We start from the raw sequence: 14284 nt of genomic DNA on the forward strand, positions 1-14284 counted from the left end.
CTCGTATAAAATACTGTATATTTCCGTGTATAAGACTATAATTTTTCCCAATTTTTAAAAGTTTAAAATTCGGGTCATCTTATACACAGAATGTTGCAATTAATTATTCTTAATTTTGGGCTCAAAAATTCGGGGCCGTCTTATACATGGGGTTGTCTTATACATGGAAAAATACTGTACATATTTTGTGCACCAAAACACCAGAGTAGCATATAATCTGACTGAAGGTTACATTCTGATCTGCAAGCAAGATTGGTCGCATTGAATGGGGTCAGTCCATTGCAAAAAGTGGACTCAATGAATTCTTCCTTCACTCTTACTTTTAATAATCTTGAAAATAGCTAGCATACAGACAGTCATCAGCTTAGCATTCTACTGGGCACACCATAGGCAAAATGAAAATAGGAACACCATTGTTCTGTTGCTCTGCTAAAGTCAAACCACAAGAGCAATGGAGAAAAGAGAGGTTTTCAAAGCCTGTTTAAAATTTTACACTGATAGGGCTTGCCTGATCTCACGTGGAATTGATATACAATGGATACATAATACATGGGCAACTCCAGGGCCAGGCATCAATGGGCAAATTCCTCTTGGCTAGATTTGGAATTGGCTCAGTATTTACAAGCTTCATTTAGCTAGTATTCAGAAAAAAGCTTGACTGCTTCCAAGAGTTCTGAAAAGACTCTATTGATGACGCATATGTGCTGACTATGCTCCATCCATGATCATTTTTGTATTATTCTCTGCCGTAAGAGAAAGGCATCTGGAAATTCACCCTCTTTCCTGAAAAGCACACTTGTGGAACAGGTGGGGAGGTTAGATCAAGGATAACGAAGGTGGTGCTGGCCAGGTGTTGGTTTCATCAGCCTCGGCCAGCATGGTCAATAGTTAGGAATGATGAAAGCTGTAGTGCAACAACATCAGAAAGGCACCATATTGACTATCTCTCTTTTCATATCGAAGAGATACAACAGCAAAATGAAAATATTCCCAAGGGAGAAAAAATCAAGACAACTGAATGACGGAAACAGAAAATACATAAGGCTGCTTAGACAGGTGGTTTGATCATGGATCATTTATTCCTCTGCAAGAGAGGCTTCCATTTTGCTTTTTTATGTATAATTTTGGTGGGTGCAGGTTTATGAGCTTAGGCAATTGTTGTGAGGTTGCCAAGGATGGTGCATGTGTTTTTCTTTGCTGTAAACGCTTCTCCAGCACTCTGCAGCCTCCCCAGCTGTGCATATCTGTGTAAAGCCCCATGGAATAATTTATGTCACAATGTGTTGCCCTGGGCTTTGATTGACGTGCAGGTATGCGGTAAGGTGGCAGAGTGGACCATTGATGAGATAATTTTCAGCATGAAATAAATGACATCACAAACAGCCCTTGGTTGCCTCAGAAGTACGGTAAGCACAACAAAAACTCTGCATCCCTTTCCCACCCATGAGGTTTTCACCAAAATTTTCTCTTCCCTTTCAAAGTTATTTCAAGCAATTTCTTTTTCTCATGAATTTATGGAGATGGCTGGCTGGGAGAATTGACCAGCACAAGTACTAAGTGCAGCAGAAGAGGTAACAATATTTTAATGGTTGTGTTCTTGGCCTTCCTGTGGGTCTTCCAGTTTTGTCAAAATTTGAACAGCTCTGTAGCTGTACAGAGGCCTGCGGCACCATGATGAAAATGTTGAAAAGATCCATGTTTTGTGATACTGCACTAGTATACTTGTTCACAAACCTCTTGTTCTGGCTGAGCAAGCTTTCCATATGGCTATTTGTGAGGTTTCTGGAGTTTGTGATTTACTACGTGTCACAAAGTGGGCCAAATCTTTACTTTCAGAGTCCCTGTACGGGCTAGATTTTGTTTTGTTCTGTTCTGTTCTGTTCCATATGCATGAACTGTGAACATTACTATGCTCATTCAGGACCCCTTTTCAATGTTGAAATCATAACATTTCTCCCTTCTTTATTTGACAGCATAGATTCCCCCTTTTAAGAAATCACTGTAGTTACCAAGCCCCTCCTGCCCCACATCCCTAAACTCCAGAAGACCATCATTATAATGCAGTACATCATCTGCTAAGCCTGTAATTGAAAGAGCTTCTGGTGCATGGAAAATGAGATTCAGGTGTATGAAGAAATCTGATGGGACATCACAGCCCAGTCCCTTTAAAATGTCAACGGTCCCCTCTGTCTTCTGCCTGCTCTGTGTGACATTGCTGCCGAAAGAGTATAGATTGAGGGCAAGCTCATCGTAAATGAGTCCAATAATGGTGATTGATTTAGATGACAGTGTACTCAAAGGACCAGGTCCTAAGTGGGTAGAACTTGGCATAACACCATTAAATTCTGCATCTCATATTGGAGTTATAAATATCAAGAGCCAACACGCACCTAGAACAAGTAGGTCAGATTTCAGCGACTAGACTGGTATCCATTTTTACCATAATTATACAGATATCCACTAATGTTAAAAGTTATAGTGCATTAATTGTTCCTTTAGCTCTGAAAGCAAACGGCAATGTAAACAAAAGACAAATTAATTGCAAACTTTTCATTTCTGAAGTTATCTTAATGCATAAACAGGGTTTGGTTTTTTTAGACAGGACTCAACCTCCAAACCTATTTCAATGACTACACTCATCCTCAAAATATTAGCACATCTGAATGATGCTATCTCCCAGTCCTTCCAAGCACATTCCCTGGATATTGCCATTTCTGTTACGTAGTGAAAAAGGATGTTCTGTGAATTTGCAAAATTGTTAGTGCAGAGAGTGCCGTAAAGCATTTGCAAAGAACCTTTTCACATTGGTAGCTACAGGCTGATACCATGAAAATGGAATGCGCTAAATTGAATTATTTAGTTTGGTCTATACTAGTTTAAGAATCAGTTATTAATTTATGACCTACAATTCTCAGATAACCCTGGAAAATGTAGTTCTGCAAGCACTGCTGGTGGTTAGGAATCTTTGAGAATTGTCTGCACCTTACTACTATTTCAAGGATTCTTTGAGAGAAGCCAGAAAAGTTGAAGTGGTATAAAATATATGTTAGTCAGAGGCTGCATTTTGTTTTTCATTCAGGACTAAGGATATGTGTACATTTCTTCCTTGGTCAGAACATGGATTCTTATTTACATGTTGGCATATATAATATTTGTACATTACTCTATTGAGTTTTGTGTCTTTTTAGTAGAATGCAAGCAGGTTTATACAAAAATATGATGGACGTGTAGGCGGACTACTCTGCATTGCAGTACATGGGAAATTAAGGCAACAGCTGTTTGCCATTTTGTCTGCTTAATACATTATAAATGCCAGTTGCTGCAATTCTGTGGTCTCAAGGCACATTTTAAAATCTCACTACTGTTGTTGGAAATCAAATATTACTTCGATAATGCACGCCAGGCTTAGGGAATGGGCCATAGCTCAGTGGTACAGCACAGAAGGTCCAAGTTTTGAGGAAGAGCCATAGACCATGTGCCACTACTTCAGAATACAGCTAAAGGACCACATCACTGAATTGTTTCTCTAGCCACATAGAACTCTTCCAAATAATTGGTATATAAAGGGAAAGCTGTACTCAGGACAATGTACATGATGTGCTATCATATAATTGTAGATTTGGAAGGTGCCCTGAGAATCATCTAGTCCAACAATGTATGTTCCTGCAATGCATTATGCTTATATGGACTGTTCTGCACATATTGTATATGGACATTATTCAGTTATGAAAACTCATCTGTGTCTTCTGCAGAAGTACAATCCCAGAAAACCTATACCCAGTGGTTTTTGTGTATGATGGCATTCGCCATTATGGAGTACTGTCACCTCTTTTTTGCTGTCCTGGGCAGCCTTCCTCCCCCCACCCCCAGCACCCATGACATTTTTATGAAGATATGTACCAGCACCTCAGTTTTTATCAAAAAAGGAAAACACTGCCTGTGCCAGGTTTTGTTTCTTAATTTGTAGATCACCCATAAATAAATCCCATTGAACCCAAGTTTGCTGATTCACTAGTTGCAATGCTTAAGAGAAGGTTCCTTCATTACTATGATGTAGCAAAACAAGCCTCCAGGCACACATCTGCAATATATTGGTGCTTTGTGTTAATCAGTTCCCAAGATCTCATAGCTATATTAGGAATGGCATTTGCGACCACAGTAGGGCAATGAACGAAATCAGTAGCCTCTTCTAATTTGCAGTAATCGGACTATCCCAGTTTAACTATTCACATATTATGGCATTCCATGATGGACTCAAGCAGCAGCACTAATTAAAGCACAATGTACAATCAGGTTTTAAATAACATTGAAATAAACTGTTTATATAGCACTTTATGTAACGCACTATGAATACACTAGGATCATGCTCTTAGTTAATTTGATACGGTGAATGTTACATTGCATAAAGCTGGAAAATGCTCATAAAGATCGGGCATTTTTCAGTAGATATTGTACAACATGGGATCTTCATTTATCCTTTTTATCCATTTACTTTACTTCTTATATCTGCTAGCCACTGTATTGCTAAGTTCTCCCCTATAGACTTAGCGAAGCCTGAAATGTCATTAATGAAACACGACTTACAATAATAATAATAAAATTCCCAAGAGGGTAAGATCAAAATTGCAAATAGAAACAGTCAAACACTACTTTGGGGCATTGCATTATTTCAATTGCTTTGCTTTTCATAAAATGTGAATAAATATAAATTTTATTAGCTTTTCATTCATGATTTCCCTAATGGGTACAGATTGTAGTATAAATACTTTGTTACAATATTTGTTACTTGGAAGGAGAGTTACATTTGAATTACCTCCAGTTTAATCAATGAAATTAATCAAAAGTTGCTTCTGAATGAGTTTCAAACTCTAGGGATAAAAAAGAAAGTTGCCATAATCCAAAAACCCATGCTCACACAATTAGTGGCAGGGAGTGGTTATCAAAGGATGTGTCGTTTTCCCATTCATTTCTATGGAAGCAGAAGCTCCATTCATGCCTTTCTCTGCAATCAAATAGCCCCTTCATCCATCAGCATGAATGAGCTTGCCCTTGTGGTCAGGAGAGGGTGCTGCACCTATGGGAGCCAAATCCAGAGATCACTGGATCAACCTGTTTACTAAATCAAATATAGTGTTTTCTTATGCTATACAGATAAAGACAGTTGGCATTCTCTTTGCTGCTGCAGTAAAACAGTAGCATTCCAGACCTAGGGTCTAATTACTTTACCATGCCAGTGGGATAATCAACCTGCCCTCTTTCCCGCTTTTCAAAAATCATGTGCAATTTGCTTCTTTCGGGAGGTTGCTACCAGTGACATGCCTTGGAGGCAGCAGCATAATGCTTTGCAGGCACAAGTGTGAGAGGTACATCAGTAAACTAATTTTGGCATCAGAAGGAACACTCAGTCAGCCTGTTGCCTTATCAGAATGCTTGCAGATATACCATCTCCAGAGATCCTAATATGTATATTTATATCATCTCCTCCCTCTGTTGTCAGAGTTTGCCAGTTATGTGCCCAACTAATCATCCTCAGCATCCGTAAGAATCATCCTGCCCTCTGCAAAACACCACAGGCTAATCTGAGATTTTAGTACATCACAAAACAAAAATTCCTGTTTTCAAAACAGATGCCTGCCTTAACTAATAAAAATTGAGATGTCGGACATACGCATCCATTTCCTCCCAACCCATCTCAAGTGCAGCTCAATCATGGCTCTGTCTTCTGCTTAGTCTCTTCGGCACACTTTGCATCCCACTAGATGTGCCTTGTTTTGTACGAGGTCTTTCCCCAGAGCAAGAGGCTGTGAGATGCCATCAAGCTGATTGAAAGTGACTGGCTGCTTGTCAATTTAGCCTGGCTGTTTCCAGGGGGCATGTGCGTGTCTATTAAAATCACACACACACGCAAAAGTTAATATGCAATCCAGATATAGCTGTTAAATCATTCATTTGGAAGCAAGCCTCTGGTCTTTCAGGCTGTGTGGGTAACAAGCCCTTTTCTGATGCCTCATTCTGCCCATCCCACCTCAAAAAACCCCACTCATTCAGGTGGCATTAAAAACATTACATTGCAGTAGCAGTGAAAGAAGGAGCAGTCTTCCCATAGATGGACAGCCCTTCTGCTTTCTCTCTCTCTCTTTAAACAAAGTGGGAGAGGACCAATTCTCCCATTGGCCTCATGCCAAGAGATGGGACAGGGCTGGCTGTAAGGCCATATGGTGTCATGGTAGAAGCTTTGTTGAGTGAGTTATTTATGGCCAGGCTCCACCTCCTCTAGACATAGTCAATCAGTCCAGCTCTCATCATTCCACCCTTGGTACAACGTGAGAGGTTTCTGCTTGCCAAATATTTTTTTTTGCCACATAAGAATATATTTCCCCCCCCCTTTTAAAGCTATATTTTGGTCCTGAGACTGAACTGGTGAGCACCTTGAGGATAAGGACAGAGGCACTGGGAGACTCACTCACCAAGGCTGTGGGGCTTAGAGACAAGGACAGGAATAGGGCTAGACAGACCCATAAAATCTGTTCTTTTCCTGGAAATATGGTGGCCATACCAGCTCTCGAACTGGGGTTGAGACCACAAATGCAACAGCCTGATACCCTTGACAGGAAGCAGAGTGCCCCCCCCCCCGTAGACACAGACCAAAGCTTCCCCTGATTGCAATAGAAGTTGTGACAAATTATATCTTCATTAGTTCCTAACTGCAGTATTGCTACTAGAAAAGCAAAACCTCCACAACTCCAAGTCTCCGTTATACATATGAGTAAAATTCCTGCTCAGCCTTGTCAATCAGTGCTTAACTTCTGTTCATAGCAATAACAAACAGCTCTTCTACAGAAGCTGGGCCAGGAAGTTTGTAATGGCCATGCTGAAGCCAAAACCTTGGCTCTCCGCTTGTGACCAAGGAGCAGAATTACTCTCGCACACACAGAAAGGGAGAGGTTGGTGCTGCTGGTGCTGCTCATTGCCTTTGAGGAGCAAGGCCTGCCCAGCCTACATGTATTTGGCCATGGTTTAAGTGATTCTGCCTGCCTCTATGCAGACAAGGAGCCATGCTGCATCCTGTATAATGGAAAACATAGGTTAACAGCATGAATCCTTGGGGCAAGATGTGTAGGTTCCTTATAGCAATTGGAAATTTATTGCACAGTAACATGATAATCTAGAGAGACTTTAATACTTCGGATCAAAGCAGATTTAAGCTGAACTTTCTCAGTAGTAAATGATTTACAATTGGCAGTAGCTGAAGCTCAAAGCCAGAACAGTGTTTTGAGCGGGGATTACACTGTGATCCCAAAGAATACAAGGTCAAACAAATAAATTCTTCATTCAAACACAATCAGGAAATTGACTTTGATGAGTAAGCACAAAGAGCACCAAAGAAAGCATGTGCTGTCAGAGTCTGAACACCAACCAGTCTAAAATCAGGATCAGGAAAGCGCTGGACGGCTTCAGTGAAGTTGCAAATATACCTCCAAGATTTGCCTTCTCTGCCTTTGAAGATGTTATTTAAAAGTCTGATGTGTCTTCACTACAAAAGCAGAGGTTTGCCATTATGCTCACTTCCCTCACCCTTAAGATAACCACAAGGTTGCCTGTAGGTACAACTGTTCAATTCATTAATGATTTTCTTTCATCTACCACAAAGCAAAGGAACCAGAACGGTTAGTTGCTGTATACCCTTGTCTGCTCAGATCAGCATTTACAGAATCCCATATTTAAAGTTGGAACCCTACATACCCCTTTCTGGCACTCTGAGTTTGTACCAGCTCTTCTGCTCAGACTTCACTAAGGCAAAGTGCCATAGGTCATCCTTGGTTACACATTGCTCCCAGGAAACAAATACTCCCTGTGCCTCTCATATCCATGCAGAATTTCATTTTTCATTAGCACATCAGTAGTTCATGCCATCTCCTTCAGCAACAGAATCAATCATTTGCATTCAGAAACCGGAGTGAGGTATACCCCTCCCACCTGCGAGCATCTTCTCAACCCACAGGGGATGGGCTATGAGCATAAAAGAAGTGCTGAGAGCAATAATTTAAAATTATCTTGGTGAATCAGTCTACTCTTTTAATGAACATTGTTTTCTGTTCCATTGGGAGGGCACCAGCAAGGGAGGAAGATAACAGGGCATCTTACATTTTATGTCAATGAGCTCTCCTACTGTAACCGTGAAGTAAATGAGGTGTGAAAAAGCAATGTTTTTGTTTCTATCTTTTCCCTTTATCTGATTGAATTACAGCAGGAAAGGTGTCTTGGGACAATCCAGATAGGGAAGTTTCAGGTTTTATAGTTCCGGTCCGTCATAGACTATTACACCGGTTCTCTAAGTAATACAACTAAACTGCAATAGCAGCAATAGCAATCATGGGGTCACTGTGTTTAAAATAGGGCTGAGAAAAAGGGGGGGGAAACCAACTGTTTCCCAACTCGTTTTTTCTTGTGTTGCTGCTGAACTTAAAAACCGATAACTGCTTTAATTCCATTCTATGAGTTGCTATTTCCGGTCTTCCTCTTCTTTGCAATCAGCTGGTAGGACACAAGACTCTTCTTCTTGGGATCATGGCTTCAAGCCCCATACTGGGCAAAAGATTCCTGCAATGCAGGGGGTTGGACTAGATGACCCTTGTGGTCCTTCCAACTCTACCATTCTACCCTTCTATCACTGTTTTCATTTGCCCTCCATTTGCCTTCATGGACATTTAATTTGATGATGTCGCACTGAGAACATAGCTGACAATTGAATGAAAATGTATTGGCACAGGAGAAGGAAGGCAAGTCCAGAAGATCAATATTTGCCAGATTGGGGAAGGGGGACATTAGGACTGGGAGGAAGGAAAGACACTTAATAGCTATGGATAGGCTGTTCCAAATTAACTGCACCAGGTGATTAGCATAACTTGTTAATTACTTTGAAGGTGGCCAATGCAAGTTGCGAAAAATTCCAATAAAATACAAATTCTCTCAGTCATCAAGATTTAATCTTGAAGGATTGGACCTGAGACATAGAGGTCTACTGTGACAAACCCACCCCACAGTACCATCTGCAGCATCTTGGATCTGGCACTCATCCTGAATAAGCAGTACCCTGGGTTTTTTTACCTCCAGTGCATATTCTGAGTTTTATTGGTCTTGGATTCCCATGACCCTGTAAGGCATCATCCTAGCACTTTGAACCACCCAAATCAGGAATCCAAAGATGCTCTGTAAGGATACCTTTCACAACCTCTTTCCTAAAAGCAGGTCTGCATATGCCCTGACATCCAATGTTCTACTCAAAAAGTTCTTGCATAACTGGCTATGTCAGATTGTTTCTATTGATGTTTATTTGCAAATTTATGTGTGTCCATAGCCTTCATCCCCACCCCTATCCCCACCGCCGTTCACAAATTGCCCGTTGACATGTGTATTCATTGGCTTTAAAAAAAGGAGAAGCTTTTCTCTGAAATTTCTCACTGAAATCTTCCCATGATTGTACAGCTGTTAAGGTATTGTGCACTGAGTTCTATAAGATCTCTGGTCCTCTGGGATTTAGAAAAGTAAACTTAAAATTACTTTATTTTTACATTTTTCAAGAGCTGGGCTAAAGAAGAACCCTTGTCTGAAAGGCTTAGAAAGAAACACAAACAGCTTTCATTATCTCAGTCTAATGACAGCCTAATATATCTATATATCTATATCTGTCTATCTGTCTGTCTGTCTATCTATCTATCATCTATCTATCTGTCTGTCTGTCTGTCTGTCATCATCTATCTATCATCTATCTATCTATCTATCATCTATCTATCTATCTACTATCTATCAATCATCTATCTATCTATCTATCATCTATCTATCTATCTATCTATCTATCTATCTATCTATATCTATCTATCTATCTAATCTATCTATCTATCTATCTATCATCTATCTATCTATCTGTCTATCTATCTATCTATCTATCTATCTATCATCTATCTATCATCTATCTATTATCTATCATCTATCTATCATCTATCATCTATCTATATTGGGGGGGGGGGCTACACAAAAAACCCCTTGGACTGAACTTGGTGAGGCAGTGCCCCATGTGTCCTCCACTGGTATAGCTATGGGAGGGAAGGTTTCCTGTATTTTCAGAAATTGTTTCTGTCCCCAGCTATTCTATCATCACACCAAGTGCAAAATATATATTCCTGGTGTTAGGCAGTAGCACTTCCAGGATTATTAAGATTCTGGCTTTAAAATGTTGGATCAATTTTATATTTTTAAATACATTGTGAGTCACATTGGAAGGGGGAGAGCTAATCCCATAGAAAGTGACCTGCAAATACTGATATAATTAAAAATTTAAAAGAATCCTCCCCCCCCCCAGAAGGCTTCAATTATCTATTTTAATGGAAGTGTCTGCTTTTAATGATGCTTCTTCCTGTTGTTTTATCCGACTGGTTGTTTCAAATCTTATTACTTGGCTTATTATTTTGATACCTGTATGCTACTTTATTTTTTAATGTCTACAGAGGCCTTTCTTTGACTGGCAAGTAAGATATAAGTTAATTAACTAATAATAGTTAAATCAATCGCTGCTTGTCCTTTTGGCTAAGATCAACTAATAATGGTTAAATCCATCTTGTTTTGCAGGTTGTGTGATGACACCACCTCTGACATGTTATTTAAAGAAAATCCAGGTCTGTCACCGCACTCAAATTTTGGCACAGCAAAATCCAGATTAGCTAGCAACATAGCTTGGCGAAGCCGCTGACAGTGGAAGCAAAGAAGGAAAATGGTGCCAGGAAGAATCAAGCAACCATCAGAAGAACAAAAAGGTGCCAGGCGGCACTGAAAGAATGTCAGCCTTTCGGTGAGTCATGTTGAATGTGCTACTTTTGAAGCAAATATCAAAACTAGAGCATTTTGTGCAGCTTTCATTTTCAGCCTCAGGGCTCCATTCCCTACTGGGCAATGTGCCATGTGGAAGTGGTGGATGGAGCCAAAAGTGGATGGGGCAGGGAATATAAGATTTTAATCTTGTACAGGAGACTAGTGCCTGCACACAAATATCCCTCTCTAATCTCCAGCCTGGCAAAAGTCATAATCAGCGTTCAAGGACACAGTCCAGCTAAGCCAAAACATGTACGGCCAGTGTGAAGCAAGGTCCTGGTGAGGGATGTGCCCAAGGGTTAGACAGAGAGATCTGGGGGGCCACGTTTGGTCCCTGGTCATGAATATTATTATTATTATTATTATTATTATTATTATTATTATTATTATTATTATTATTTATACCCCGCCCATCTGGCTGAGTTTCCCCAGCCACTCTGGGCGGCTTCCAATCAAGTGTTAAAAACGATATAGCATTAAATATTAAAAACTTCCCTAAACAGGGCTTCCTTCAGATGTCTTTTAAAGAGAAGATAGCTGCTTATTTCCTTCACATCTGAAGGGAGGGTGTTCCACAGGGCGGGCGCCACTGCCGAGAAGGCCCTCTGTCTGGTTCCCTGTAACCTCACTTCTTGCAATGAGGGAACCGCCAGAAGGCCCTCAGTGCAGGACCTCAGTGTTCGGGCTGAACGATGGGGGTGGAGACACTCCTTCGGGGATACAGGACTGAGGCCGTTTAGGCCTCACCCCATCATTTCCATATTTTGCATTGTTTATGTTATGATAATATCTGTGTTATGGGAGGTACATTTTAAATGCAGGGTCTGCTAGGTTGAGGTGCTATTTTCTTCAATGGCAAAGAAAGTTTTACGTTTCATTTTGAAAATCGAGTAGGAAATTCTATTAAAGTGCAAAAGGAATCCAGCCATTGCTAATGAACATTTTCGCAAAACAAAAGATAAACTTTTTCCACATCTCATTTGATTTGTACTATTGCCTTTGCACTCTTGAGTGCACAAAGACAGCAGCTTTTACCTGCCAACCAAATAATTTAAATGGCATAAACGTTAATCATCAAAACAAACACACACTATTAACTGCTTGAGGGAGTATCTTAAATGAGCGAGATGGTGAAGAAAACAACAGCATTTGCTGCTACTGAACTTGCAAATCCTCTGGGGTTTCATCAGAAGCCTGTATGCAGGCAGAGGGCTGGAAGAAAAAGGGGAAACACCCTATTTTGTTCTCTGTTCTTCATTCCCCTTTAATTCTCAGTGGAATATTCATGGCTTATAATTCCTAACTCAGTTATAACATGCACATATGGATGATTAGTAGGAATCAGTGACACTGTAATGCTAGTATTTAATTAAACTTCCAATGTAGCTTCTGTTGGGAAGACTATAACGAAGGGCCATATCTCACAGATAGAGCCTATGCATGGCAGGCAGAAGGTCCCAGGTTCCATCCGTGATATCTCCAGCCCCAAAAAATTAGGAAAATAAAATTAAAAGGGGTATAGTGTCAGGTGATGATAAAGACCTGTGCTGGGAAGCTACTGCCAATCATAAGAATATATTATAAGAAGTACCTGCTGGATCAGGCCAATGGTCCAACTAGTCCATCATCCTATCCTCATTTTGGTCAACAATATGTCTGTGAGGACCTGCAAGCAGGACCTGAACACAAAGCATTCACCCATTTACTGTTGCTTCCAGCAACTGCTATCAAGAAGGGTTGCTGCCTTCAACCATAGTCATCATGGCTAATTTGTTGTTGTTGTTTAGTCGTTTAGTCATGTCTGACTCTTTGTGACCCCATGGACCAGAGAACGCCAGGCACTCCTGTCTTCCACTGCCTCCCGCAGTTTGGCCAAACTCATGCTGGTAGCTTCGAGAACACTGTCCAACCATCTCGTCCTCTGTCGTCCCCTTCTCCTTGTGCCCTCCATCTTTCCCAGCATCAGAGTCTTTTCCAGGGAGTCTTCTCATGAGGTGGCCAAAGTATTGGAGCCTCAGCTTCAGGATCTGTCCTTCCAGTGAGCACTCAGGGCTGATTTCCTTCAGAATGGATAGGTTTGATCTTCTTACAGTCCATGGGACTCTCAAGAGTCTCCTCCAGCACCATAATTCAAAAGCATCAATTCTTCGGCGATCAGCCTTCTTTATGGTCCAGCTCTCACTTCCATACATCACTACTGGGAAAACCATGGCTTTAACTATACGGACCTTTGTTGGCAAGGTGATGTCTCTGCTTTTTAAGATGCTGTCTAGGTTTGTCATTGCTTTTCTCCCAAGGAGCAGGCGTCTTTTAATTTCATGACTGCTGTCACCATCTGCAGTGATCATCATGGCTAATAGGCAATATCAACTTTCCAGGTAACGAGATACTTATATGCCATAGGAAACACTGAGGAAATATACAGACAGAAACCAGGATTGTTAACCAAGTCAATACAGCTTCACATTTCATGTTCAGGTGGATGAAGGTGTTCTCCCTGAAATCAAAACCAGTTTGCTGTGTATCTCTAGCTACAGCTGTACCTTCATGCATGTTTATCTGACCCAGGATGTCTTTTTCAATTTCAACCTGTTATTCTAGCCCTGAAGTCAGTGTTGATGCTGGTTTTTACTTCCAAATAAACCACCAAATCAAAGAAGCTTACTAATGGGTAGTTTGTGATCATTGATTAATTTCAGTCAACAAACCTGCTGTCAAAACACATTAAAGTTGAGTTAGTGGTCACTTAAGCTATTTTTAGAAGAAGGGTTGGGCCAATAAAATAGGGGTGAAGGTCAATAATTACATAGGGAGTGCACTGAAAGCGATAACCGGCAATATTTTCACATGGCAAAGATGAAGGGAAACTGTTGATTCATCTGCAGCGCTGCCTCTAGAAAGGATATTGATTCACCTGCCAGCTGAATGCCTTTGATATAAGGTGAATGCTTGGCTTTTGCATCTGTAGCCCTAAGCACTTTGATGAGTATGATTCAGTGTTATGGCTTCGGAGGCATCACAGCTAGGTTTGGTTCTACTGTTTTCATTCTCTCACAGTGAAAGCAGGGGCACGGCCATGACCGAGGGAAGGAAGCAGTCTGGGGAGCAGTTTTCCAACAATCTGACACATTTAAGGACCATTCCAATGTTACTTTTTGTGGCTTGGGAACTCTACAACTTGACTTCTGCCTGTTGTAGGAACTGAATAGGAGTGGAAATCCATGGTCACACACTGAGGAATCGTGCTGTAGCTTCTTCCTCTGCGAACATGGGAATTACCCTAAATGTCACCTTGAAAAATGCATGCAGAAACAAAAGCCAGTTGAAAAACAGGTTCGGGGATGACACTATAAATGGCGCCCCTTTGTAATGTCGGGAAGAAATCACTATGCAATCAAATGCCATCACATTTTGAGTT

General features: G+C 40.8%; 1 long non-coding RNA gene across 1 annotated transcript in view; it reads left to right on the plus strand.

Moving 5' to 3' along the window:
• Window positions 1-1438: 1438 nt before the first annotated feature.
• LOC309376078 overlaps window positions 1439-14284 on the plus strand; it is a 39495-nt gene continuing 26649 nt past the window's right edge. The window contains exons 1-2 of the long non-coding RNA XR_014171060.1: window positions 1439-1571; window positions 10627-10846. This is a non-coding gene — a long non-coding RNA (uncharacterized lncRNA). The remainder of the gene's footprint in view (window positions 1572-10626; window positions 10847-14284) is intronic.

This window comes from Podarcis melisellensis (assembly GCF_964234715.1).
Source record: "Podarcis melisellensis genome assembly, chromosome: 1".
Taxonomy (NCBI): Eukaryota; Metazoa; Chordata; class Lepidosauria; order Squamata; family Lacertidae; genus Podarcis; species Podarcis melisellensis.